Below are 12,215 nucleotides of genomic sequence, written 5' to 3'. Positions count from 1 at the left end.
TCATGCACTCATTCAATAGTTCCTCGATTGTTCCTTACCATCGTTAATATGAATTCTTCTAAATAACATCTATATGTTAGTAAATATTATACAAATTGCGTTAAGTGAAAAATTATGATGACAAACTATTGCAAAACCACAAAGATCCAACCATAACAAACCCTAGTCCTACAATAAAACATTCACGATACACCAATGAAGATACCTAAGAACATGCAAATTAACAAATTGAACAATACTACCATTCATATGCCAAGTAGGGTTTTAATCTCCATTGTCTCATATCTCCATTGATCTTGTTTGATATATTTACTCTCAGATTTTGTATGTGCACAAGAGCTCATCAAAGAACATATTGTTGTTGTGAAGTCGCTTGATTGCATAAAGTACTGATTAGGGTTTATAATGATGAACAAATCATCTTATATAGAAGATGCTTTAGAAGATGGAGGGATAAGAGGTGAAAAAATAAATGGTCGGCTAGGATTAAAGGATAGGTAGAAGAAATAATAAAATAATGAAGGGGGTAGGTAGAGGAAAATTAAGAGATAAATGACAAGTGTCATGAAGAGAAAAAGCTAATGAATTAAATAAATAAATAAATAAAGATTTATTTAATTAATAGAAGAAGTTAGAAATATTTATTTAAATGAGGAAAGGGCTAGAAGAGGCTAAATGAATTGATTAAATAAATAAGAACTCATTTAATCAATAGAAGACTTAGGATAAAACAATTAAATAGGACAATTTTAGGTGTCTACACAAATTAAACAAACAAAACATTTCAAAAAACTATGAAAATCATTGAATTTGACAATCAAAAGTATAAAATAAACAAAAAAACATTGAAAAATCAAACTAATTATGCATTTCAATTAGTTGAAATCATATAAAATAAAAGTAATCATACATTGTCTAAGAATGTTGCGGGTGGAGACAAAATTAAAGTGGGCCCTTCACCAAAAAATGTGTTTTTTTGTCTGTTATGAAACCCCCTATAGTGAAAAAAACTTGATCAAGGTATTAACACTATATACAAAGAGAGAGGGAGAGTGTTGCAACGTCTATAGTGACCAAAACCCGATTGCAGTTTTGACACTATAGACACAAAGACAAAGGGAGTCTATAGTGACCAAAACCCTATTGGAGTTTTGACACTATAAACAAAGAGAGAGTATTGCAACATCTATAGTGACCAAAACCTGATCGAGGTTTTGACACTATAGACAAAGAGAGAGGGAGAGTTTATAGTGACCAAAGCTTGATTGAGGTTTTAACACTATAGACAAAGGGAGAGTGTTGCAACATCTATAGCGATAAAAACTTGATCAGGTTTTTGACACTATAGAGAGAGATAGAGAAGGGGAAGGGAGAGGAGGGAGAGATTTTGAGTGAGAGATAGAGAGTGGGAAGAGAGAGAGAGGGGGGGTTGAGAGAGATAAAAAGATAGAGAGGGAGATAGAGTTTGAGTGAGAGAGAGAGAGGTTGAGAGAGAGATATTAGGAGAGAGGGGTTGTGAGGCAGAAAGAGAGAGAGGGGGAGATAGAGTGAGAGAGAGTGTGTGTGTAAGAGAAAGAGAGAGGGAGAGAGTGAGAGAGAGAGCATGAGAGAGAGAGAAGGAAGATATATGAATTTATACATATATGAAAATTTGTATGGCTACTATATGAATATATGTATATCTACATATAGAAATATATGTATATATACATTTATGAATCTATATATATGAACATATGCATGTCTACATATATGAAACTATATATGAATTTATGTATGTTTACATATATGATTATTTAAATGAACATAATCCAGTCGGGTTTTTAATGAATAAAAAGCCCAATCAGATTCTAAACAAATAAAAACCCGACCGGGTTTAAATAAAAAAAGCCCGATTGGGTTATTTAAAAAATAAAAGCTTGATCGGGTTACGACTTGTAATTAGCCTTGTATAGAATGGCCGAGTCTTGGGGGTTTCATTTGCATCCTTTTATGTGTTTTCTTCTTCAAATCTGATTTCTCAACTTCCTCGCCATCAAGTTTACACATTATCAAGTGGGTATTTGTAAAATTGCCACCATAATTTCACGCGTCTTCTGAGATTTCTAAACATATATTTTTTTAAAAAAGTTAAACAACATTAACATATTAATTTTTAATCTCTTTTACCAATATCTCCAGAGTTTTTAGAGATATATGTGTACCATTTTTTTTAATAAATTTTGAATGACTTGTCGGACATTTGAAACAAATTATTTATTATTTGTTCTACACTTTATTCTTTATACTTTAAAAAAATTTAAAAAAAGATTATTTTGGTGTAAGTTATGTGACACACATGAATAGGTACCTAATTTTTAGGATGCATCTAGTTCAAAGAATCATTAAAAAAAAATCTCAACAAAAAATTACAAAAAAATACACAAATTCTAATGCTCACTCTTAACTATCTTTCTACAAAAGGATTTTTCAAAATACTAAATGCAACTATAACTTTTTTTCTATGCACGCTAGATGCTATTTTATGTTTTTCTAAAAAAAATAGGAACACTTTTGTGTGCACTAAATATTTGACCCCCTTAATCTTATCCAATTTTGAAGAACTTTAGTAGTTTGGAAACTAGATTAAGAGTACTACAATTTTTGTTCTTAGGGTATCTTGAAATTTTGAGTGGATGAGTATCAAATTGCTCCTCCAAGTTCAGGTTTAGCTAATTTCAAAAAAGAAGTGACCACTTACACCCCCTTTTTGTTCACCATCTTGGTGCATTTACCTAATTTCCTATTCCAATGTTCATATGGAAGTGGATCTTAGTCTTCTATCCTATCTAGTTTCATTTTCATACTATACGTTTTGGTGAACCCAACACTTCTAACATTTTCATTACTTCTGATTTTCATTTGTAAGCACTTAAATATTTATGTTTGCAATCATTTCTACAACATATAGGTTATGCACTTTCATTAATTGTATTGGTTAGTTCATATGCTTGCACTTAGTTAATCACATACTTGCTTCATTGCTTAGACTTTCAGTTTTGTTTCTTTCTTTGCATTGTTTCTTTCATTGCATTGTAAAACTTTTTTTTGAAAAAAGGACATTTTCAAATCTTTTCATGTTGCCAAATTTGTTTTTAGGGCACTTCCTTAACCCCATTCCATGTCGTCAATTCTAAGATAAAACATCGGCCTTCAACCAACTTGTCTTTGCATCATGATAGTTTCTTAGAATTTCTTATGACCCTTCACCCCTCTCCTAAAGATCCTACCAAGGACATTTTGAGGTAAGAGGATGATTTCAAGAACACCTTTATTAATGCTTCCCCTTTTAAAGATGAAGTATTAATAAATAATCCTTGTTCCTCTCCAAAAAATTTCCCTACCTATGAGGACATCCTAGTTCAAGAAGAGACTATTAATACTTATTTAAAAGATCTCCTTATCAGGTATGAAGCTTTGAAAAGAGATGTTGACCCTTCTTCTAGAGTGTATCTCCCCCATGCGGATTATTTGGTGCTAGAGGATGATATGGTGACTACCTTTCCTAGTGACACTACACCTTCTTTCCATTTCAATAAACTTCCCTCTATAGATGAAGCATTAATAACTAGTTTTAGTCCCTCTTCCAAAATTGGTCCTACCTATGATGACATTTTGGTGCAAAAAGAGACTATCAACACTTCTTTCAAAAATCCCCCTCATAGGAATGATGTTTATCTTTCTCCTAAAATGTACCTTCCTTATAAAGATACTTTGGAACAAGAGAATTCTCTTAGGCTACAAGGGTTTCATATCACTAACAATTCCCTCTATGAGGATTCCCTTTTATTCAATCCGAAGACAATCCTATTCATGAAGATGTGTTTAAGGTTGATAATCCTCTTTATGAACCACTTGATGATTTCAACTCTACTAGATCTTCCTCAAATATTCCCAAACCATCTTTGATCAGTATGATACATGTGAATCATGGTTATGAAAATCTTAACAATCCTATGATTGTTGTTCATGGTGGTAGTAATTTTCAAACTTCTCAACCTCTCAATAAACCTCCTTTTGTTGTTCAATACGGTTATAATCATGATACTTTTTGCACTCTCAATAAACCAATTATTACTGTGCAAGGAGGTTATGCCACTAAGAGTCCTTATGAGTATGCTAAGCAAATCACCTAAGAGAGTTAAAATTTGGATGCCCACACATATAATACAAGGAACAATTGGTAGCCTAATCCTCCTTCAGTTATCACTTCTTCTCTTCTTACTTCTCAACCAATACTTCCACCATCACCTCATTTGTCACAACATCTCGACAAAGAGTATGACCTTATTGAACAACTCAAAGCCATTCCTGCCAAGATATCTCTTTGAGATTTGATTCAAACTTCATCTACAAATCATGGAATGTTACAAGATGCTTTAAAGAACTTAGATGTCCCACCCTCAATGATACCTAATATTAATACTTCTTATATTGATTCTATAAAAGCAACTAAAGCTCAAATTGTATTTTCACAAGATGAGTTACCTTCTAAGGAAATTCAAAATCAATATGATCCTCTTATGATTTGTGTTATTATCAATGGTAATACTATAAGACAAGCCTTAGTGGACAATGGATCTAGAATTAATGTTTGTAGCATTGATTTTTTGCATAAGATTAATGTGGAAACTTCTCTTATTCAACCTGAATCTCTTTCTATTCGTGGCTTTGACAATGTTGCTATAGCATCCTTAGGTACTATAACCTTTCCTATTAAGATATGACCTTTTACTTTACACACACCTATCCAAGTCATGCCCAATAGTTTTAGTTACAATATTATCTTAGGATGACCTTGGATTCATGCTATGCAAGCTATCCCTTCTACTCTTCATCATCAAGTCAAATTTATTACACCGATACTAACTTACAAGATTGCTTGTAAACTTCATATGATTCTAAATATTCTTCACATTCTTCTAATTCTTCTACTAATCAAGTTGAAATACCATTTTTTCTTGAATATAGTTCATCCGAAGAGGTACTCTTGGAAGATGGTTGGTGGGCCTTCCATTTTACACATTCTTTTATAGGAGAATATAAAGTCCCCCCGATAGAGCCTAAGACTAAGAAGGATGATGATATGGTGGAAGCTAAGAAGAAATCAACACTATCTAAACAACTTAGTAACAATTTTGTGTCTTCTTCTAACAGTTCTTCAAAATCTTCTTCTAGTTCATCTAATTATGAGATTGAGACCTATGAGGCCCCACCATCTCTTTTTTATATGGTATCCCTTTATGGTTCGAGTTTTCACATTTTAGCTGAAAATGGATGCAATGACAATGGTTGTGGTGCAAGTAAACAAGGGATTAGAGTTCATTTAGAAAATAACATACGTGAAACCTCATTTGGACTTGGATATAATCCTTAAAATCCCACCAAATAATCTAAAATATCATCTCTCAATGTGAATGTCATATTTAGTAGTGATGACTGTGATATGTTAGATGAAGTCCTTATTGACTTCATCTCAATTAGATCATCCTCTACATCTCTCAACACTCATCCCACTCATAAGGAAATTATGATGATTGACAAGCCCCTTTATGAAGCTTCCCAAGAGGTTAATGGGATTGATAATCCCATTTATGAGACTTTACTTGAACTATTTATTCCAATACCCTCCATTATAGAAATGATGCCCTAATGAATTATACTTGTCCCTCTCCTAGTGTTTCTTGTATGCATTTTTTTGACCAAGATATTTCATTTATGTATGCTTTTACTTTCATTTATTGTAGAGCATTTAACATTTTGTATTCAAATCATTCATCTAATATATCTTATAATTAAATAACATTAGTGGCTATTATGCTTCTTCTCACTATGTGACATTAGTAGCTTACCTATTGGGGGATCATTATCATTCATGGTGGTACAATTTCATGTGCAATCATACTTTGGTAGCAACATAATAGCCTATTTTTTATCTTTTCTTATCTCTATGTTGGGGGGAGAGAATGATTTCCAAATATTTCTCCTTCTTAAGATTATACTTTCCTTCTATGAAGTAGTGTCTTCTATAAGGATCTCTTATTGATTGTGGAGGTGTATATTCCTTCTTAGGATTCCCTTCCTCTTGTTGGAACAAGTATCCTTGATGAAGATATTATCCTTATAAGTACATATCCTTAATTGGGACCTCTTCCTTAGTCTATAATCATTCATCAAATCCTTCTCTTTATTGAGTTGTATCTTTTATAATGAACCCTTCTATATTGTGGACATGAATATCCCTATCGAGGATCCCGTCTCTCTTGTAAGAAAATGAATCCTTGATAAGGAACTTTTATTTATTTTAGAAGAGTGCATTTTTTATAAATAACATCTCTTTGGGGTCCTTGTCGCCATGCTATGGGACAAGGATAATATTTCAATTCTCCCTCTCTTTTTCAAAGATTCATCTTTCTTTTTTTTGAGTTGCATCTTTCATAATTTGATCTCATTTCTCACATAGAATTATCCTTCATATGAGTACATGTGTGTTCTTTGTTTACGATCCATTCTTTGTTTGAAATGGTACATATTTTATCTCTCCTTAGTGAAAGTGTGCAATTATTCACTAAGGACCCACCTTTTTTTAGAAATGGGAGAAGATGTGTATTCTTAGTCTGCCCCTTTTCAAAGACATTATATTTATCAAAGACCTCCTCTATTTTTCAGAGTAGATATCTTTGAATCTTCCTCCTTTTATGGCTAAAGGATCTATTGGTGTAATTATTTATTCATCTTGGATATAATTACACTTTACTTAAATTTACTTAGGTACATGCATAACATTGTAGTTTGCATATGAGAGACTTAGGGAGATGTGCATACATTGGGAGTGTGTATGTAGGAGAATTTCCACCTTTTATGGTGTGATCTTGTTGTTACATTCCACCTTTGGTGGGTGATCCACCTCATGTGGAATATTTTACTATTTCTCCTACCTACTCCTACCTACCCTTGCATCTCATTGAGCCACATGTCATTATTGTGGTCTCTCTTGTCTCTTAGCCTTGCCTTTATAAGCAGGCTTGTCTACATTGTATGCGAATCTTGACGATCCAATTGATCTCTTTTTCATCTTGATAGGAATATAATTTATTCTTCTCATATTTTATCTCTCGTCATTGTGCTATCTTGTAGTCTCTTTGATCTTGGTTGATTCAAGCATAATCTCACATGGTATCAGTGCAGTTTGAGCACCTTTGTGTAGCCTTTGGAGAGATTTTGAAGGATGTTAAGAGGGAGATCTGAGGAGAAGTATCTTCTAGAGGCATCATAGACCAGATCCAACCTTGCCATTGCATCCGGGTGGCCGTTTCCAAGAATTTTGACTATAAATTCACCTACATTGGGTGAAAGTGTGATTTGGGGCTTTAGAGAAATGTTTTGTCCAATTTCGGCAATATGGTACAAATTTGTTAAAAAAAAAATAAAAATTATATTTTCTGTGAAATATTTTTACTTTAATTAAATTTCAATTCTTTTTAAAAAATATTTCGCAGTTTTTTTATTTTATTAAATTGTAAAAGTCTTTCAAAAATAAAAAAATAAATATAAAATTTCGGGGGGTCCCATAACCCCCACCGTACTTGTCATAGCCTACAATTATTTCTGCAAGGCCCGTGTTGTACATTGCTACCCAATAGACCCCACTTTTCTGGCCTCGCTCCGGCCACTGAGCTCCACCGACGGTTGCTTCCCTGACATAGCGTCATTTTCTGGCCGCCCCACCGCTCAATCACTCCGTCAGCTTCTTTCTTTGGGCGACCAACTCTCCTCGCTGGTTTCCGGCGACTGCTGCATCCTTCAGTCATCATCTCGTGGCCTTGCCGACACTGTCCGAGCTCTGGCGACCACTACCTTGCATCCATCAATGACCAACTCCCTCTCCAGTTAATCCGAGACCTATCAACTTGCCACCACACAACAACTCCTCACAAGATCCAACCTTCCACAGTTAGACAACCACGTGGCAATCCAAGTCACCTTTCCCAGTCATCACTGCCACATCTGATGGTATGATGAAAGAATAAGTATCCGATAGAATATTGAGAGGGGCGGATGAATCAATATACTGAAAAACTGATACAAAGTTCCCAAACTCAAATTCAATCACACAAAGTAAACATATCTCAGTCAAGATCAATATTCATAAGAATACTTGACATCAACCGGTTTGACTGTTATGACAACTTAACAGTAAACAACTTTAATCTTGTGAACATCAACAATGCTTAATCACAACTCAACATATTCATCTCTCAATGCTTCTAGCTATCATGCCTTATTAGAAGTTAATCAAATCAACAAATAAGATCACAACCACAAAAGCATTCACCACTTGACACAAATGTTTATACGTGGAAAACCCAAATAGGTAAAAACCATGGTGAGATGAGACTCACAAGGATAGCTATCTGAACTTTTTTGAAGTTCGCCCTGTTAGGAGCCAAGCTTGTTAAAGCTTTACAATAAGTCCTTTTAAGAACTAATTCCGGTTAGGAATCACCCGATTAAGTGATTTACAAATATGCCTTGATGAAAAACATAATACCCTGTTAGGAGTAACCTCATTGGAGGATTTAAGAATCCAAGCTAATGGACCACCTTGTTAGAGCTTACCCGGTTAAGGGATTTCACTTCTGCTGTAATTGTTAGAAAACAATAGGTTTTCTTGATCTGTCTGAATAACACTACATTTTATTGATTAGATCATTTTAAGCTTCAATCTGCCTTCACTCAAAGTGAAGATCCATTTACTGGTTAGGCAACAACACACTCAACAGGTTTTTGCTAATCTTGCCAACAACTTTTACAAACAACTTCATCGACCTTAAATACAAATCAATTAGGTCGGTAACACAACAAAAACCTAATCCTGATCATCGAGATTACAAATAAGTCGGTACAATCTTGACCGTTAGAAATCATGACAATCTCTTCACATTCTTCAAGAAAATTCCAACCACTCCATGATCACCACTTCATCAGACTTTGTAGCTCATCACACGTTGTTTATTAGATGCAATCCACTTTGCTCCTTCCCTAGACAATAAACAAATGCGCCAAAACAATTTGAACTTATCCTCATACAATGATCACACGTGTCTCCATCATTTCCGCTCATTAGATAATAAACCAACAAACTTGACCGGTTAGGGTTTAACAACTAATAGGGTTTACATGTTACATTACATAGAAAGGTTTAACCCTTTACACCGGTTCACCGATTCAACTCACAAAATTTACATACCGGTTTACAACATCTTCCACAAATCTCTTCTTACCGGTTACTAACCAATATAAAAAACAAGAATATCAACAATAACATGAATACCATTACTGGTTCAATTGACATCAATGACAACATATCATTAATGCAATCTATATGCAAAATGCCAACAAACTAAAAATGCCACAATCTCCCCCTTTGGAATTGATGACAATACAAATATCAACGCCTTTGATTGATGCTGAGATTGCTGAATATGAATACTGGTTTATATTACCAAGTATTCACCTTGCTCTATCTGTCTTCAGCCTATCGCTGGTTCACCTAATTAGACACATAATTCTTCTCCTTAATCACATAATTCTTCTCCTCCTTTGACAACAATGCCAAAGTGAAAGTAAAAACATGTAACTCTGCTCTCACTTGTGCATCAACATCATTCTGCAACTTGATGCTCCCCCTGTGGAAAACATCCACTTCTTCATCAATCCATGTTAAATTTTGCACGTGGTTCAGGGATTGATGTAATCAACATCATGCTCAACTAACTTCATGAAGAGGGACAAACCCCAATTGACTTCTATGATACTCAAAAGTGGTCTTAGGCAGAGGTTTGGTAAAGATATTTGCAAGCTTCTCCTTGGTAGAAACATGCTCCAAGATAACATCTTTACTTTGAACTTTTTCCCTCAAGAAGTGATATTTCAATTCAATGTGCTTAGTCCTTGCATGCAAAAGATGATTTTAGAAATGTTTATTGCACTTGTATTATCACACAAAATATTTATTGGTTCTGAGATTTGCATCTTCAAACCTTCCAAAATGTGCCTCATCCACATAGCTTGTGTCTAATTCATATAAGATGCTACATACTCAACTTCAGCAGTAGATTGTGAAGTACAACTCTACTTTTTACTACTCCATGAAAATAGCTTTCCTCCTAGAAATAATGCTCCACTAGTAGTACTCTTCCGGTCATCAATATTTCCTACCCAATCAACATTTGTATATGCCTTCAAGTCAAAATTTCCTCCATATGGATACCATAACCCATAGTCAACAATACCTTTCAGATATCTAAAAATTCTCTTGGTTGCCATCAAATGTGCTTCCTTTGGATTCTTCTGAAATCTAGCAACAATACCAACTGCATGGGCAATATCCGGTCGACTATGAACAACATAGTGTAATTTGCCAATCATTGACTTGTATTCCTTTTCATTTGTAGACTTGAATGCATCTTCTTTGGACAATTTACAACCTATAACCATTGGGGTTCCAACTGGTTTACAATCACTCATACCAAAAGTCTTCAAAACCTCTTTCACATACTTGGATTGAGTAATGAAAATACCATTCTTCCTTTGTTGTATCTGCAAGCCTATGAAATTTTTATTTCCCCTACTAATGACGTCTCAAACTCATTCTTCATTTCATCTACAAAAAAATTACTCATGTCATCATTACCTCCAAATATAATGTCATCAACAAATACTAAATTGACCAGTATTTCATCTCCTTCAGACTTGAGATAAATGTTGTTGTCATCACTGGTTCTAGAAAAGCCTATCTTCATCAGATGAGTATGAAGTCGTTCATACCATGCTTTGGGTGCCTGTTTTAATCCATACAAAGCTTTATGCAATTTGCATACCATGTCTTCCTTATTTGTCAATGCATTACCATCAGGCTGCTTTATATAAACCTCTTCTTCCAGTATCCCATTCAAAAATTTAGACTTAACATCCATCTGGTATACCTTGAACTTCTTATGAGCTGCAAATGCAAGTAATGTTATGACACCTTCCAGTCTTGCTACTGGTGCAAAAGTTTCTCCATAATCTTCTCCTTCTTCTTGCACATAACCTTTGCATACTAATCTTGCCTTGTTGCGAACTACAACACCATCTTCATTTAACTTGTTTCTGAACACCCATTTAGTACCTATAACATTCTTGTTTACCGATCGAGGTACTAGGGTCCAAGTGTTGTTCTTCTCAATTTGATCCAATTCCTCCTCCATAGCTTTCACCCAATGATCATCACCAAATACCTCCTTAGCACTTCTAGGTTCAAGGTGGAGATCATGCAAGAGTTCTCTCTAATTCTCCCTCTAGTTAGTACTCCAACATCCTTATCCCTAATAATATGTTAAGTATTGTGATTCAGTCTCACATACCTAGGAATAACATGAACATTCTCTTCAGGTTTAGATTCTTCATTATCATCTTCCTCTGAATTTATTTGTTTTGGTTGAACAAGTACATTGGGATTTGCTTTACCGGTTTCTGATTTAACAGTTTCAAGTTCCAAAAGCACAATGCAAGGATCATCATCCTTCTTCTCCAAAATGGTTCCTTTTGAAACTTCATGACATTCATCTATGTGAACATCATCACTCTCAACAATTCTTTGTGTCCGGTTGTTGAAGCATTTATAGGCCTTACTCTTGGTGGAATAGCCAATAAATATGCCTTCATCACTCTTAGCTTCAAACTTGCTTATGCAATCACCTCTTTTAATAAAATATTTTCTTCCAAATATCTTAAAATAGCTAACATCAGGTGATCTCCCATACCAGTATTCATAAGGGGTCTTGTTCTTACCTCTTTTCACCAGAACTCAATTTATTGTGTAGACAATTGTACTTACAACTTCTTTCCAAAATGTTTTAGCTACACCCCCTTGTATCAACATAGTCCTAACAGCTTCAACCACTAACCAATTGTTTCTTTCTTCTATACCATTCTGTTGTGGTGTCCTTGGTGCAGAAAGTTGCCTCTTGATACCATTATCATCACAATACTTAGTGAATCCCGCATAAGTGAATTCACCACCTTGATCTCTTCTTAGACATTTTATCTTTTTGCCACTCTCTTTCTCAGCTAAGGCTCTGAATGCCTTGAATTTACCAAAATCTTCATTCTTATCCTTCAAGAATGTGACC

This window comes from Cryptomeria japonica, chromosome 4, assembly GCF_030272615.1.
Source record: "Cryptomeria japonica chromosome 4, Sugi_1.0, whole genome shotgun sequence".
NCBI classification, from domain to species: domain Eukaryota; kingdom Viridiplantae; phylum Streptophyta; class Pinopsida; order Cupressales; family Cupressaceae; genus Cryptomeria; species Cryptomeria japonica.
Note: the sequence above shows the minus strand (reverse complement) of the source record.